Here is a 16,122-nt window from a genome sequence, read left to right as displayed (position 1 = left end):
ATACATGACTTGAATATGAATAAAATTATTTCATTGCATTCATTTGATGTCACATATTATAAATCACAAGCATTAAAAAGATATATACATACACACAAAACTCACTAAAATTATTCCTATTTGTTCAATTCATTAATATAATTTTTACATTTGCATCCATCTCTTCAAAATTATTGTTAGTATCATTAGGAATCATGCTTGAATATGTATAGTACTAGAAAACTGACATCTCATGATGTGGATGGTAGACATAATGATGAGAATTTTGAAAAGTATGGCTTGGCTCAATTTTAACATATTGTTATGGACCATACGCTACAAGTGAAATATGGTCCTAACGAATTTGACATCTGATCAAGAGTTATACTCATTAGTTTTTATCAAAAATGTGCAGTTTGTGTTTTTTTTTACCGGATGACAATAGTAAATAGTACCTCTTGGTAAAATTTTAACATGATGTCATGGACCATAAACTAATTACGAGTATAATCTTTTTGAATTTGACATTTACTGACCAAGAGATTTGATCCTTAGGTTTCTTTTTTATTTTTATTTTTTTAACTTGGTGATGATAAATGTTCTACTCGACAAAAACTTTTAAGATTTAAATCAGAGTGTCGTGGAAAAATAATATTCAGGTCAAGGCAGATTTTGACAGTGGAGATTTGCCGTTCAAGAGTCATTCTGCGGATATATGTAATCACTAGATCACCAAACTCCAGTTTACTTGATTTTCATGTTTTCTTCCTTCAAACTATTCTTGTTGCTCGTTAAACTTTGAAATTTAAAGACTTCTTTTAGAATTTTACAAATTAAAGGAATTGTTGATCTATGTTCAATTTGATTAAAACTAATGATTACATAAACTAAATTGATAAAAGCAATTATACAATAGACATAACAATAAAAAAAAAGTTTCATTTTCTGTTTATAATTACTATGATTTCTTTGGCGAATTGATAACTTAAAAAAAACTTGGGAGTTTTCTTACATAATCAAATGCCTATTTCAAGTCAATCTTGCTCCATTTCGTCTTTCGTCTTGATTTTTTGAGTGGTTTATATTCAAGCTTATCAAAATCATCATCTTCTGAAATTTCTTTCTGAAAAGAGCAAAATATAATCTTGAAATATTCAACTTACAATTTCAATATCCTTTAAAAATTGGTCGCGAGCATCAACGAAGAGACATTAATTGTCAAAGAAAAGAGGGACGAAAGATACCAGAGGGACAGTCAAACTCATAGATCTAAAACAAACTGACAACGCCATGGCCAAAAATAAAAAGACAAACAGACAAATAATAGTACAGATGACACAACATAGAAAACTAAAGACTAAGCAACACGAACCCCACCAAAAACTGGGGGTGATCTCAGGTGCTCCGGAAGGGTAAGCAAATCCTGCTCCATATGTGGCACCCGTCGTGTTCCTTATGTTATTACAAATCCGGTAAATAGTCTTATTCGGTAGGTCACATTCGTGAAAAGGGAAGGGTATTGTAGTTACGACATAAGGAACATATCCGATATCATCTGTGAAACGGTTATTCCATAACGGTCAACTAACTCGTGATGGCGTCCGCAAAATGCACATCTGGTGCAGAAAAGTAATACCGTTTATGTGATGCGATTTATAGAATACCACTTGGTATAATATATTATTATCTACAAAAATATTAGACCTTAGTTCATAACTTTATATCAATGGAGATCTAGACAGAAAAAAATACTGCAAGCACCATGCTATTTTTACTCACTCGATTATTAACATCGAACAACTCCTTGACACTTTTCTTTACATCATTGTGTAGATTTTCTAACTCTCGTAATTTCCATTTTATATGGTATGCGTTCCATGTTTTTAATCTGACAATTTCATGTAGATCTACGTTACACTCCTCATAGAGAATGACAAGCTTGCTTATTCTCATATCTTCATCAAACCGTTGTCTATTTTCTTGTGTGAACAATCCATATTTTGATATAAACTTGCTCGTCATTTCCAAAATAGGTTTTACAAATTTTTGATAGAATTGATGAAACTGACGAATATCAGCTAGTCTTTCCTGATGAGACGTAGAGCCCATATGTTCCACATATGTACGTATAGATGCTTCGGTCTGATGCATCTTATGATATGGCAAAGGAGCAGTAAAACTTCCCTCATTTCTTTCTGGAGGCATAATTGTTTCTACATGTCTATCTACATAAGATTGCAATGAATTTTTTGTTTCATCAACTGACGACGTGTACTGATTTTGATTTGACTGTACTGATAAAGACTCAGCCACAGGGGACAATTTTGAAGCCGCTGTTGTATTCTTATCTAAATGTGACCATAGAGAATTTGCAATAGACTTCATACTTAATTTAGTAGATACTGAATTATCCGTAACTCTACTGACATTCCTTTCACTTTGATGGTCTTTCTGATCGATAGTTTTATCTTCGAATATCTCATCGCAAAGGCCACATCTTGCCTCATTAATTACTATCTTTGCAAAAAAAGGATCATTTATAATTTCTCTCAGACCAGATTCAAAATGAAAAGTTTCCTTGATCATTTTTGCATTTGATTCCGTATCATTTGTTCGAATACTTTGTTTTTTGCGATCCTCAAAAACTGTTTTGACTTCAACGTCCGTAACTTTAATTTCCTCCATTTCAATTATATCTTCCTCACCTGCAGCCTCTGCTTTAAATTGATCTTGATCTGTAAGGATCTTAAGTGTTCCAAGAAGGTGGAATGTGTCCATTGAGTCTATTTTTGTGTCACATTCTCCTTGAATTATACATCCTTTCTGTTCATCCCATTTACATCGTAACAATTTCTCACCTCTGTTTGTGATAAAATCATGTAAGCTTCTTCTGATGTTATTTATACCAGTAGCACTTTTTATTCCTGCTAAGATGTTCGATATTCGTTTTGGATAAAGATCTGGATTGTGATACACTGACAATTGTTTTAGAACTTCAGTTTCAGATTGCGTCAACACTGCGACATCCATATTTATTACGAATATTAAACTCCAACAAATCACATTTTCAACAACTGCTACATCAGAATGAAAAGAACTTTCATCGGGTTTTCCCGACTCCATTTTTCGTAATTGACATGACTTCATGAGTCTCTTGAAGGCAATATTGGTTATGTTTATCTTGCTTCGTAGTCCAGAGACTAACTGAACAAACCTTTCTAGAATATTACAAATATCATTAATTTGTGGCATCTTTTTAAAATCATTACATGCAATCAGTTTCTCCGTTGACAATTTGTCGTCGAATAGTGTAAACTCTATGTACTTTACCGTGTCTAAAAATGATGATGAAATAAAAAACTGAAAGTCATCCCTTTTCCAACAGGTAGCGATTTTCGACTGCAGTACAAAACCAACAAATGTGTAATATTTTATCCATGATAGCAATAAATTCAGTTCTGGTAATGTATATTCTGTTCGCTGCTTATGAAGTCTCTCAACAAAGACACTGAAACTTCTCATAGCCCGGTAAGGGTACCGTTGCTCACGCATTTCAATGACACTATCAGCAAACGATCGAACAATAGATATAACTACTGGTTTATCAGTAAAATCAGGAACCATAAAACCAAGTTTTCGCACTTTAGTTATACTTTGATCGTAAGAACAGCTTTTATCTTGTAAATAGGTCAATAGTTCTTCTGATATCGAATTCTCGAAGTCCAAAATGCATTTTTTGACATCTACACTCAATCCAAATAGTTTATGATAAGTGATCATTTCTACAAAAGTTGAAATATTTTTTTCTCTCTTGTCATATAATTTATCTTCTGCTATTGACAAATGAGATTTGAAATTATTGTCCATTTCTTCTCTAACCTTCATAAGTTGTCCACGTATAAAATTGCATTCCTTCACAGAAAGATTATTAAACTGAGAAACAATCTGAATCATGTCTCGAATCAGATGTCGGCATGACATAAATTCACCAGTATTAGTTTTGAATTGTCGAAGAATTTGGTTTTCTTCTTTTGTAACAGGATTCGAGAATGTTTTGATACGATGAAGAAAATAATCAAGTCTTATTTTCTGAACTTGACTTTCTAGCAATTTTTCCAAATTCTTGAATGTGGAACAGTACCTATTTAACTCGTCAACAGACAATGCATTTACATATTTCTTCTCAACAATTGGTAATAACTTCCAATACCACTTGTTACTCTTCGTTAATAAATCAATGACTATTACACGACGAACTTCTCTTTTTTCAACTTCCTCTTTTACAGACTTATTCTTGACTTTTTTCATAAGTCTACGTATTGGAGGGTTTAGTCTAGGATTGTAAAAGAATTTTTCTCCCTCCTGTTTTACCCCATAATCTTCCAGCAGTTGTATTTGTTCTAGGCAGTTATTCTTGGAAGTTATCGTATAAAGGACTGCTAATGTATCTTGCAAACACTTCACTACTAAATCCAAATTGGAGGCCCGCTTTAAATCCGAGATATTCATCATCCAATTCAAACATTCCATTTTGCCCCATTTGTTTTCAAGTGGTTGTCTAGCTTTAAACATTTCAAAAGCCAGTTCAATGTAGTTTTGACGTCCAGTTAGTCTACCAAGAAGCAAATTTGCCTCACCCTCTGTATTGGTAAGGACATCAATACTTTCTTGACTGTTTCCTCTTTTGCATTTCAAAAGCATGCTAATCGATTTCTTCAAATTTTCTTCGACTTTTCGAGCTTCCCTGACGTTTGCACTACCATCGGGTTTAATTTTCATATGAAGGAGAGAGTCGAAGATCAAACAATGACTATATGAAAAAGCGTCTCTACTTGTATCACAGAATTGAAACGCATCTTCTGGAAAACCGTACTTCTTGTATAATTCAACAGCCTCTTTTGTTTCCCCTGTAAAATATTTATCTTGCATGTAATTGATCAGTTCAATAGCTATATTCTGCAAAGATCTAGTCCCCTTATTGGTTTTATAGAGCGATACTCGAGTACTTGCTCAAAATAGGAAAACATTTTACGCTTTGTTTGTCATTGCCTAATCGACGTAAAACCCTCTTCATCATTATCTTGAGATAGATAATTACAGTCCCAGGCATGATCTACCATTATTTGTAGCCTAAGTAAACAACGATTCAATCAATAATTTGATAAACACCTTTTGAATATAAATGGTTACAGTCTAACCAGATCAAACAACAAATACATTGTATAATCGTAAAAAAAACATTCAAAAAGGTGTTATATGATAAGAAGTGACCGATATAATGCCTGGTTGTCTGTTTTAACGTTATTTTGTTTGTTCTTCGATACGATATTTCGCTCTTATATGATGCTACATGTTTGTAAAGTATTTAAAAAATGGAAGATTTCGGAAGCATTTTAAATGACAATTTCGCACAAATATACGAAGCATTTTAAAATTATGATTAATTAGTGATTTCTATTGAATTCTCGGAGGGACGTTCTCCAAAAAATCTATTTATTGAAAGAAGGGGACAATGTCCTAACGTGAAACCGATTTATGGAGTTTTATTTTAATTCCAAACTCCATAGTACCGAACGATACTTGAGTAATCGATTACTCGTTGACACCCCTAGTAAAAATAGCTATATGACAACACAAAAAATACATAAAAAGAATAACCAAATTCTTCTAAGGTCAACTTTGCCTGGATAGTTGGAAGCTTAGTTTCTTAAAATTTTCTTTAATTTTAAACGGTTAATTACGAAATGTAACCCTCGGGAACAGTCCACCAGCAGTTGTATCGACACAGTGCTAGTGACTGCAAACGAAAATTTATGAATTTCGTGCGCCATAAACACTCTTCTGAATTTACCTTCAACCGTATAATACATGTATTGACGTTTGAGCAAAGAAATAAAAACACACATTAAAGATACTAGATAAGAACAGCAAACTCCAAATTTCTTTTTATTGAATCAATTAATGTTTCACATTTTCTGTTTTATGAACAGTGATTATCAATTTATTCATTACCTTTGTTGATAAGTATTCTTGCAGCATATGTGACGTATTCCTTTCTGCCATTATAGCGACTTGTTAAGAATTCAATTATTACTGATAAACTGCTTATATTGTCTAGGGCTTTTAACATTTGATCTGTATCTTGATGTTTATGGTAGTGACTAGCGGCATTTCTAATTATTTGATCCTCAAAATAACCATGGTCTAAGTTCTGTAATATAAAATGATAATCAAACAGTTTCAATATATGTAGACAATAATCTTAGTAAATTGTTCCACGTGTTGAGCAGGAACTGCCTATCCTTCTGGAACACATGAGCTCAACCCGGTTTTTGGTTGGGTTAGTAATGCTCAGACTTTATTTTCAATGATATATTTTGTGACTGTTGTTTTTCCTTTCGTAGATTTATTGGCATTTGCTGATTTGATTGGACTAATGCTTTTTATATGCCCCCTTGGTATCTTTTCTTTTTTTTTCAGTAAAAAGTATGAAAAGCATAACACTCAAAATCTTGTTGGCACCACAGGAATGGATGTAATTATACCTCTACCATTCAGAAAGCGGTATATATATATTTTTATCCGTCTATTCGTTTTTTCGTCAAACAACCCGTCAGAATTTTTATATGTGGATGATTACTCAAAGATGTTATATCGGATTGCAACAAAAATTGTATATATGGTTACATATATAAAACCCTTATTGATTTTGATATCACTAGGTCAACATCATGTTCGTTGAAAATAGACTGAAATAAGTGCAGGGAAGGAGTTTTTGGATAATAACTTTAGCACCTTATATGGGTTGTGTAATTTTACTTCAATAAATGCTAACATATGCGCGAAAGATCCCTATTGATATTGAGATCACCAAGTCTAAGGTAGTGGTTATAGTCACAAAAAGACTGAAAATAGAACATAACATGGGACTCGGACCTGGGGTCTATTACATGCCAAATGATAAACTACATGTCAATAACATTGATTTTTAAATATAGTTAATCACATTACATTTTCATAGCATGCTACTACCTCTTCATTTTCTTGGCTTATGTGTTCAGCTGTATGTACTTTAAAGCGTGAACAGGCTAACATTACATACTCCATGGTCTAATCTAAAATGAAATGCCCTGTTATGCCCGGGAAACTTCTAATTTGCCTGTTTGACCACAAGTTAATTGTTAAGCATACATTTTGACTAATTTTCCTTTATGCTTTCAGTAAATTTGCAGTTCAATCGACTTCTCCTTAATTCTTATTGAGGGAAGATGTTTCCTACTTGGAACTTGGTACTTTGAATTGTCATTTTCCCATTGAATGTCTGAATAGAGGCAATAGTAGTATACCGCTGTTCAATAGTGATAAATCGATTTAAAAGAAACAAATCCGGGCCACAAACCAAAACTGAGGGAAACACATCAACTATAAGAGGAGACAAAACGGAACAACAGAAACACTGAAAACAAACGCCAACATACATAGAAACGGACTATGTGATGACAACTGCCATATTCCTGACTTGGTACAGGACAAGAAAAAATGGTGGGTCGAACCTGGTTTAATGGCTAGCCAAACCTCCCTCTTATATGGCAATGTTAAAAAAACCCGCTAAAATGACATATTACGTGACAGGAATACAGTTAAAATAAATGAAAGAACATTCAGGACAGAGAAATACATAAATAAATAATATAACAGTACATTTCAACATGTAAACCACAGAATAACAACGAACACATAAAATTAATTTACGACAGAACACAAATACAGCACAATAGAATAATGCACTGTGCGTCACACGAATGTATCAACGCCACAAAAGGTGGCATCTAAAATATTTGCTGTCTACCACTGAAAAAGTAATCAAGTCACCAGCCCAGCAACAGATAATACAAGGACATCTGCTATTTGTATTTGCCTCACATCATATTTAACATATTCTAATATTTTTATCAAATCTAGTATTTTGTTTTACTTACTTGTAATTCAGATTCTTCAGGTTGTATTGGTGTTTTCAGAAGTACTTCCTTATGTTTTCTCTGGAAATAAAAAAAATATAAGATTTTAACATTAGGAGTGTTTGATGGATTAACTAACAGTTGGCCTGGTTCAACTATACATTATTATGTGAAACCAACATCCCTTATCTGACAAACTGTGTGCTTTATATTTGATTATATCATAACAGCATTATTTCATTGCATTTCTTATTTTAAAGGGACATATTTTTTTCAGTAAAGATTTATATATAGAAACAAATGAATACATTTGTTTATTCTTAAAAATCTTTTTCTTACAATTTTAAGATTCTACTAAAAATTTCAATTTAGATTTTGTTACTTACCCTCATGTGAGTCATAAGATTTGAAGTACCTTTCGAGCTTCCACATATTACAGAAGAGCAATGGTAGCATTTTGCTTCAAAACTTCCATACATTTTTTTTGGCATGTAAAAATGTTCAAGTATACTGTACTCCATTCTTGTCTGTTTTGACTGCTATATTTAAAATTTCATAGTGTTTAAATTATATACACATGGACAAACTTTAACATAAAGATTATGCATTAACAACATATAACCCTTGTCATTTTAATCAAGGGACATTCTTTTTCTTCAAAATTACGTTATAAATTTCATGCGTCTGAAGCGCTTTTCTGGATTTAGCGTTACCAGGAAAGCTCAAAGCTGAATATTTGAAAGCCAAGGATGTATAAGAACCGAAACAGTTGTAGAGCTATATGACCAAATTAAGTGAAAGGAAATGTCATCAGCCTAGGCTAAGATTATATTGTTAATTGTATAGAACAACATTTTTACAATTCATCATAAAGGGATAATTCCTATTGTAGTTGAGATCATCCCTTCTAAGATAAGTCATAGTAAATAAAAGTTCATTGAAATTAGACTGAAATGAGTACTGACGGGGGTTTTCCAGAGGATTATGGGATTGCAACCAAACTTGCATATATGATCTTATATCAGAGGAAAATCATTAATAAGTTTGAGGTCTATAAGTCAGTGTACTAGAATTAAACCAAAATAAGTGCCGGAAATAGGTTTACCGTTGATAACTTCCGGACTTAAAACAATTAAAAAACTAACACTTTATAAATTATATGCTTCCAAAGCGCTTTTATGTTTTTATCTTCATCAGGAACGCTCAAAGTTTTAAAGCCAATGATTTATATGTAGAAATATCTTACCCAACATGAGATTTGGGAACAAACCCGGATACATTGTTACATATAAGTAGAAGGAGATATCTATTGATTTAAAAACACTATACGACTTGGAGTATTGTATGCTTGCACTTAAAGGTTTTTCATTGATAATAATAAATAATAGTGATAATAATATATAAACTGAATGATCATTTTCATCTGTATAAAGAAAACTAGGAGAACAAGATATTCTTTGAACGTTGTGTAATATAAGTTCATTATATGTCTAGGTCTATGTTATACTAATTTTTTCTCTCTCTACTGGTTATATATTTTATAGGAACATGTCAATATTTTACCAATGTACAAAGTTTGACCGGAAAAGTTGTGAAAAACATTCTGTCAAAATAGAAATCACACATTCGTGAGTAGATTGATTTTAAATTACCCAAAAACAACTAACCATCTCTTCTTTTTTATAAAGCTTTCTATTGCAAATATTTAAAAGAAAATGTGGTATGATTGCCAATGAGACAACTCTCCACAAGAGACCAAATGACACAGAAATTAACAACTATAGGTCACCGTACAGCCTTCAACAATGAGCAAAGCCCATAGCGCATAGTCAGCTATAAAAGGCCCCGAAATAACAAATGTAAAACAATTCAAACGAGAAAACTAACGGCCTAATCTATGTACAAAATAATGAACGAAAAACAAATATGTAACACAGTAACAAACGACAACCATTGAATTAGAAGCTCCTGACTCGGACAGGCACATACAGAATTTGGCGGGGTTAAACTAGTTTGAAGGCGCCAAACCTCGCCATAATCTGGAACAGTGGTGTAACAGTACAACATCAGAACAAACTATAAAAATCAGTTGAAAAAGGCTTAACTCATCAAATGGATACAAATAGAAATACATCTAACAAAAACACAGAGTGGACGTGGACGGGTACTTGTACATCTAAACAAAAAAAAAGACACGAAGTACAGATCTGAGAGCACTCGCAGTTACTGATAGCTAGATCAAAGCCAATAACTAATATAAAAAAAAATCATGCATCTAAGACTTAATTATCAATCAGTACACATCAAACATCAAATGGATTTAGTGTAAAGTCGTCATAAACAGAAAAGAACATGACCTTGTGCAATGCCAAGATACAGGTATCGACATGAATGTACATATGTATATAACAATAAAATTTAGTTTTATTTTTATTTACTGATAACAAAATCAATATTAATACCAATGGAAACAATATTCAAAGATCTAATTACAGTGTTTAATTGGTAACCTTTTAGAATAAGTTTACCCGGATCGTTTCTAAATTTCCGGGCTTGGTAAACAACATCTCCGTAAAAATGAGGATGCGCTATCCCGTTTGAAATAAGTTTTCTACAGGTACAACCAAACTTCAAAAGCAAATCTTTATATCTATGGAATAATTTAGTAAAGGTTTTAAGTAATGTGTGGTAACGAAATCCCTGACTTAATAATTTACCAGTAATACTCAGATTACGTTCATTGAAATCCAAAACGTCACAACAGACACGGGCATACCGAACGAGTTGTGATATATAAACACCATAAGATTGTGCCAAAGGAACATCATCATCCAAAAAAGGAAAATTAACAATAGGGAACGAAAAATCGTACCTTTTGTTGTAAATTTTAGTGTAGAGTTTCCCGTGTTAAACTGAAATATCTAAATCTAGGAAAGGACCGTTTATATTTGATTTATTTAAAGTAAGTTCCTTTGGCTAAATTTCGGCAGTATATTTAGAAAATTCTTGATTATTTAACGAAAAAATATCATCAAGATAACGGTAAGTGTTGTCGAATTTATCAATTAAATGCAATTTAGACGGGTCTTTACTGAGTTTGGTCATAACAGTACAAGAACAAGTCTGTTATTAAAGGGGCGCAATTGGTGCCCATATGAATACCTACAACCTGTCGATAAACTTTATTGCCGAAACGTACATAAATATTATCAAGGACAAAATTAACAGCTTCAATCATCTCATCACACCTCCAGTAAGTATATCTTGCATATTTACCTTTCTCATTTGAGAAGAAGGCTTTAAATGAGTTGCAGCAAATATATTTGCATTCAGATTTACCAAACGACCATTTAATTAAATAGGAAAACTTTTGTTTGATAAGATTGTGTGGAAGTGTAGTGTAAAGAGTTGAAAAGTCAAAACTGTCAACAAAATCAAAAGGACCATCAAAAGCACGTAATTTATCTAAAACATCCAAAGAATTTTTTACACTCCAAAAATAGTTAATTCCACTATTTTCATATATTTTATTACAAAATTTAATGATAATTTCTTCGATAGTAGTTAAAGATTTAGTTAAAAGCATTGAAAGATTAGTTGTAGTACACTTACTAAAGGCCGAGACGAAACGATATTTTACTGTTTTTTTGTGTGTAGTTTAGGTAACCAATACATAGTAGGAACCTTCAAATGTTCAGAAGAGGCCGTAAGCTGTGATGTGGTTATGATATGTTTGTTTACTATATGACTCTCTTTGGAGCGCAAGGACTTGAATGTAGATGAATTTAAAATTTCATTCTTAAGAATGTCCGTGTAGTATTTACGGCATACCACCACCACATTGTTGGCTGCTTTGTCGGCCGGTACAAACACAAACCGCTTTGAAAGTACTTGAATAGATATAAGAAGATGTGGTATGAGTGCCAATGAGACAACTCTCCATCCAAGTCAAAATTTATAAAAGTAAACCATTATAGGTCACAGTACGGTCTTCAACACGGAGCCTTGGCTCACACCGAAAAGTAAGCTATAAAGGGCCCCAAAAAATTGAAGTTTGTTTCTTATTCTAGAAATAGGCGTATTATGTACTCTTTTATTTATTTCTGAATTATTTTCAAAATGTGATATTCGAATATCCACAACATTCATACATTTATTTAAATAAGAATCAAGAGATTTTTTATCAGATTTTTCCCGTTTACACCAAATTTTACAATTCGATGAAAGAGCGTATTTTTTTACCTGACGACACTGTTTCCAATCTATTTTAGATGGTGGACGATATTTTGGTCCTTTTTCAAAAAGTTTTTAACAACACGGATTTTAATCTTAACATGAATGGCTACAAAAAAATTTAAAACAACACGTTTAATAATTTCATGCGTCCGAAGCGCTTTTCTGGATTTACCTTCATCAGGAACGCTCAAAGCCAAACATTTTAAATCCGAGGGATGTATAAGTACTGAAACAGTTGAAGAGCTATATGACAAAAATACCTAAAACAAATAGCCAAATCCATCTAAAGTCAACTTTGCCTGAGGGAGTTGAAACATTAGTTTCTTTATAATTTCAAAATTTATAAACGGGCAATTTTAGAAAAGTTTGTTATAAATCATGTCAGTACCGAAGTACTGACTACTGAGCTGATGATACCCTCGGGGACTGATAGTCCACCAGCAGAGGTATCGACCCAGTGATGTAAAAAATTGAAAACAACACGTTTAATAATTTCATGCGTCCGAAGCGCTTTTCTGGATTTACCTTCATCAGGAACGCTCGAAGCCAAACATTTGAAATCCGAGGGATGTATAAGTACTGAAACAGTTGAAGAGCTATATGACAAAATACCTAAAACAAATAGCCAAATCCATCTAAGGTCAACTTTGCCTGAGGGAGTTGAAACCTTAGTTTCAAACAATGCATGCAGTTCTCAATTTTTTTAAACATTCAAAATCCAAAACAGATAATCAGAAGCCAAAAGCAAATAATCCCACATTTTAATAAATACAAGCCTAACTTTTATTTTCCCCGTTCAAATTGAAAAAAAAATGACACCGAGAAATGCTACTTTCATAAATCAACTGAGGTTTACATGCTTTTAATCAAAAACATAACTGTCAGCACACATCAGCCATAGCTAAAATTTCTCTCTATTCGAAAGATAAGTCTGTCCCAATTACCCCATATTACTGTCTGTTTAAACCATCCCATATACCTATGGTCGTTCAAGTCAATATTGTGTTTGCATGGAAAATCGATGCCATACATGAATACATATTTGATATGATTAATTTGTCGTATTCACAAATTCGTTTTTCTTTCTTCATTTATGGATAACAAATATCGTTTATAAAGGAGCAAAAATATATCTTTCCTGAGCACATGGACTAAATCTCTGTCTTGGGGGCTGGTGTTGCGGGGGCTGGTGTTGCTTAAGGGTTAGTTTACTGTGTAATATAATTGTCTACTCTTGCTTGTCTATATTTTCTTTATTCTCAAGAATGACCGTCTGTCCTTCTTTATCTACGTTTTGATTCGCGCATCACTTATGAGTCTGACGGAACGCGTGTCTGGCTAACACAGTTTTATATCTTGATATTTATGATGAGTTTATTTACAATTAGGATTGCCCTATTCAATCAAACTTCAAATCCATAATCTGAAATATTGAATGATTTTCCCTTTAATTTAAAAAACTAAAATCCTAATAAATGAAAATATTCCTATCTAAATGCCGCGAGTCTGGAGATACCTCCAAAAAGAACACACAAGTGTATCTAATAAAAGGTAAAATTAAACTTCAATCAATTTTATATTGAATGTAGCATGAGCGCGCTGACAATGCAATTTTCTATATAATTAAATTTTCCAAGGTTATAACTCAGTGCAAATAGTTGATCGACGCTAACCGAACCTTCACAAGACATGGGTAATATAAACCTTTGATGTAAATTTCATGAAATTATGATAATATATTCATGTAAGCTCTTAAAAAAACTGTCACGCAGATGGAAACTACGTATTTATGTGTTCGTTGCTCAGCGATGCGATGTGCAAAATACTAGTAAACGAAAAATTTAGCTACTGGTCATAGTCCATGAATATGACAAAGTAAACGACAAATAATTCTATCATAATCCCAATGCCACGTATAGGCATTGTTGTATGTTCCAAACTTAAAGTAGCAAATGAATATGACCGACAGAAAGTGACATCACAAATCAATTTGTGCACAGAATCGTCATAATTTATATAAATATGATCGTCCTGATTTTATTTTAATGGAGTAGTAGAAAAATACTTATATTTACCTTTCTCTCATTATATCTTCGCAATGATGATATTGCTGCATCGTACATGTTGAATTCTTGTAGAACATCAATAGCTTTGTCAAAACGACCAATGTGTTCATAAATTCGGCAACAATCTGTAGGTTTATTACTTCTCCTATACATTTCGGCAGCTTTCTCAAACTATAAAAGTTGAATTCAAATCCAAAGATTTGTGTATGTTTGCATGTCACCATGAATTTTGCACTGAGTTATGTGCAAATATATCTAAGTTAAATAAATATGTCAAAATTGAAAGAGAGATTATATACAAAACGGGAATAACAAATACAAAAATGGTCAATATCAAAAGGGATGTTTTCTATCATAGTATAAAGTATTAAACAAATTTTTATGTGAAAAAACCTAGAAAGTGGCGATTGATAAAAATAATGTTCTTGGTTTATAATGGTAGTGAGAGACCATGGTGATCAGAGTTCTCAACTATTTTTCTTTAAAGGCTACTCTGTCCAAAATTATAGATAATCCCTGTTATACTTTTTAAAATATTAAATATATCAAAACTTTGGTATCAACTGACCCTTAACAGGGCATATCAGTACTTTCTTAATGAATATTTCGTCAAATATATTTCTATACGATTTGTCTGTGTCTAAACTAACTAATGACATTTTTACCACGTCTTATATTGTGGTTTAACATCTATGTCGTCTGTCTGCTAAGTACCGAACGTGACCTATTCCCGAATATGACTGTTATACCGAGAGTGAATTTACATTGCTATACGACGTGTCTCGGTATTTTGTACATCCAACATTCATGAATTTATTTTTGATGTTTTTGTTATGGTTTCAGTTGAATAATGTGTTATGTCGTATCGTTTGTTGTCCAAATAATTATACAATTGCCTTTCAATACCATCATTGTCATATTCCCGAATATGACTGTTATACTGAATGTGAATTTGCATTGATGTGCGGCGTGTCCTCGGTGTTTTGTACATCCAACATTAACATTGTCATAAAGCGGGAGGTTTGGCATGCCATGAAACCAGGTTCAACCCACCATTTTTTTCTTAAAATGTCCTGTACCAAGTCAGGAATATGGCAGTTGTTATCAAATAGTTTGTTTCTATGTGTGTTGGCGTTTGTTTTTGTTGCACTTCGGTGTTCCTGTTGTTCCTTTGTTTTCCTCTTATAGTTGATGTGTTTCCCTCGGTTTTGGTTTGTAACCCGGATGTGTTTTCTCTCAATCGATTTATGACTTTTGAACACCGGTATACTACTGTTGCCTTTATTTATGTCTGAAAGGATCTTCGATCGCTGTTCGTAAAAATATCAAAAATATGTATTTTTCAGAAACTTGGTCAGCTTAATGGAATTTTTGTGAGACAAATTCACCATATATTTAAACAGTGTCGAACATGGTTGTTTTTTTTTCTTACCACGAATCCGTGAGTTAAAACCTACTGACGGATTTTAACAGTTGATTCTAATTTTTGTTGACACATCTCTATCTAAGGTTATTGGAGGTTTGAGCGATTACAAACATGATTGACCTCGTCCCATTTGTATATGCTTGTCCCAAGCCAAGAGCCTGTAATTCCATGGTTGCATTTGAATGCTTTCTGCAATATTTGAGCATTCCTGGTGACGAAAAATCCAGAAAAGCGCTTCCGGTGCACGAGATTTGTAAAGTGTTTATTTCATTTACTAGCAGTTGTTTTACCTTAAATCAGACCTTTTGTTTTCTATTTCGAATTATTACGCATTTTGTAATTTTGGCGGCATACAACTGTTTATATCTTTGTCATTGGTTATTTGATGGGAAGCTGTTACATTAGCAATTATACCATATGACCTTATCATAATGTTGATAGCTTTAGGGATGTCAAT

At 32.7% G+C, this 16,122-nt stretch overlaps 1 protein-coding gene across 6 annotated transcripts in view; it reads right to left on the bottom strand.

Annotated features, from left to right (window-relative positions):
• Positions 1–1,758: 1,758 nt before the first annotated feature.
• The window catches only part of LOC127721104 (TPR and ankyrin repeat-containing protein 1-like), a 56,845-nt gene continuing 42,481 nt past the window's right edge, over positions 1,759–16,122 (bottom strand). For 5 of the 6 annotated variants that reach the window (XM_052227790.1, XM_052227785.1, XM_052227802.1 and 2 more), the window contains 5 exons: positions 14,249–14,410; positions 8,324–8,476; positions 7,959–8,018; positions 5,992–6,190; positions 1,759–4,886 (listed from right to left, as the gene is read on the bottom strand). The gene's annotated coding sequence lies outside the window, so the exon portion shown is untranslated. The remainder of the gene's footprint in view (positions 4,887–5,991; positions 6,191–7,958; positions 8,019–8,323; positions 8,477–14,248; positions 14,411–16,122) is intronic. The other variant, XM_052227796.1, reaches the window with a different exon arrangement.

Source organism: Mytilus californianus, unplaced genomic scaffold (assembly GCF_021869535.1).
Source record: "Mytilus californianus isolate M0D057914Y unplaced genomic scaffold, xbMytCali1.0.p SCAF_1, whole genome shotgun sequence".
NCBI lineage: Eukaryota > Metazoa > Mollusca > Bivalvia > Mytilida > Mytilidae > Mytilus > Mytilus californianus.
This window is presented reverse-complemented; position numbering and strand designations above follow the sequence as displayed.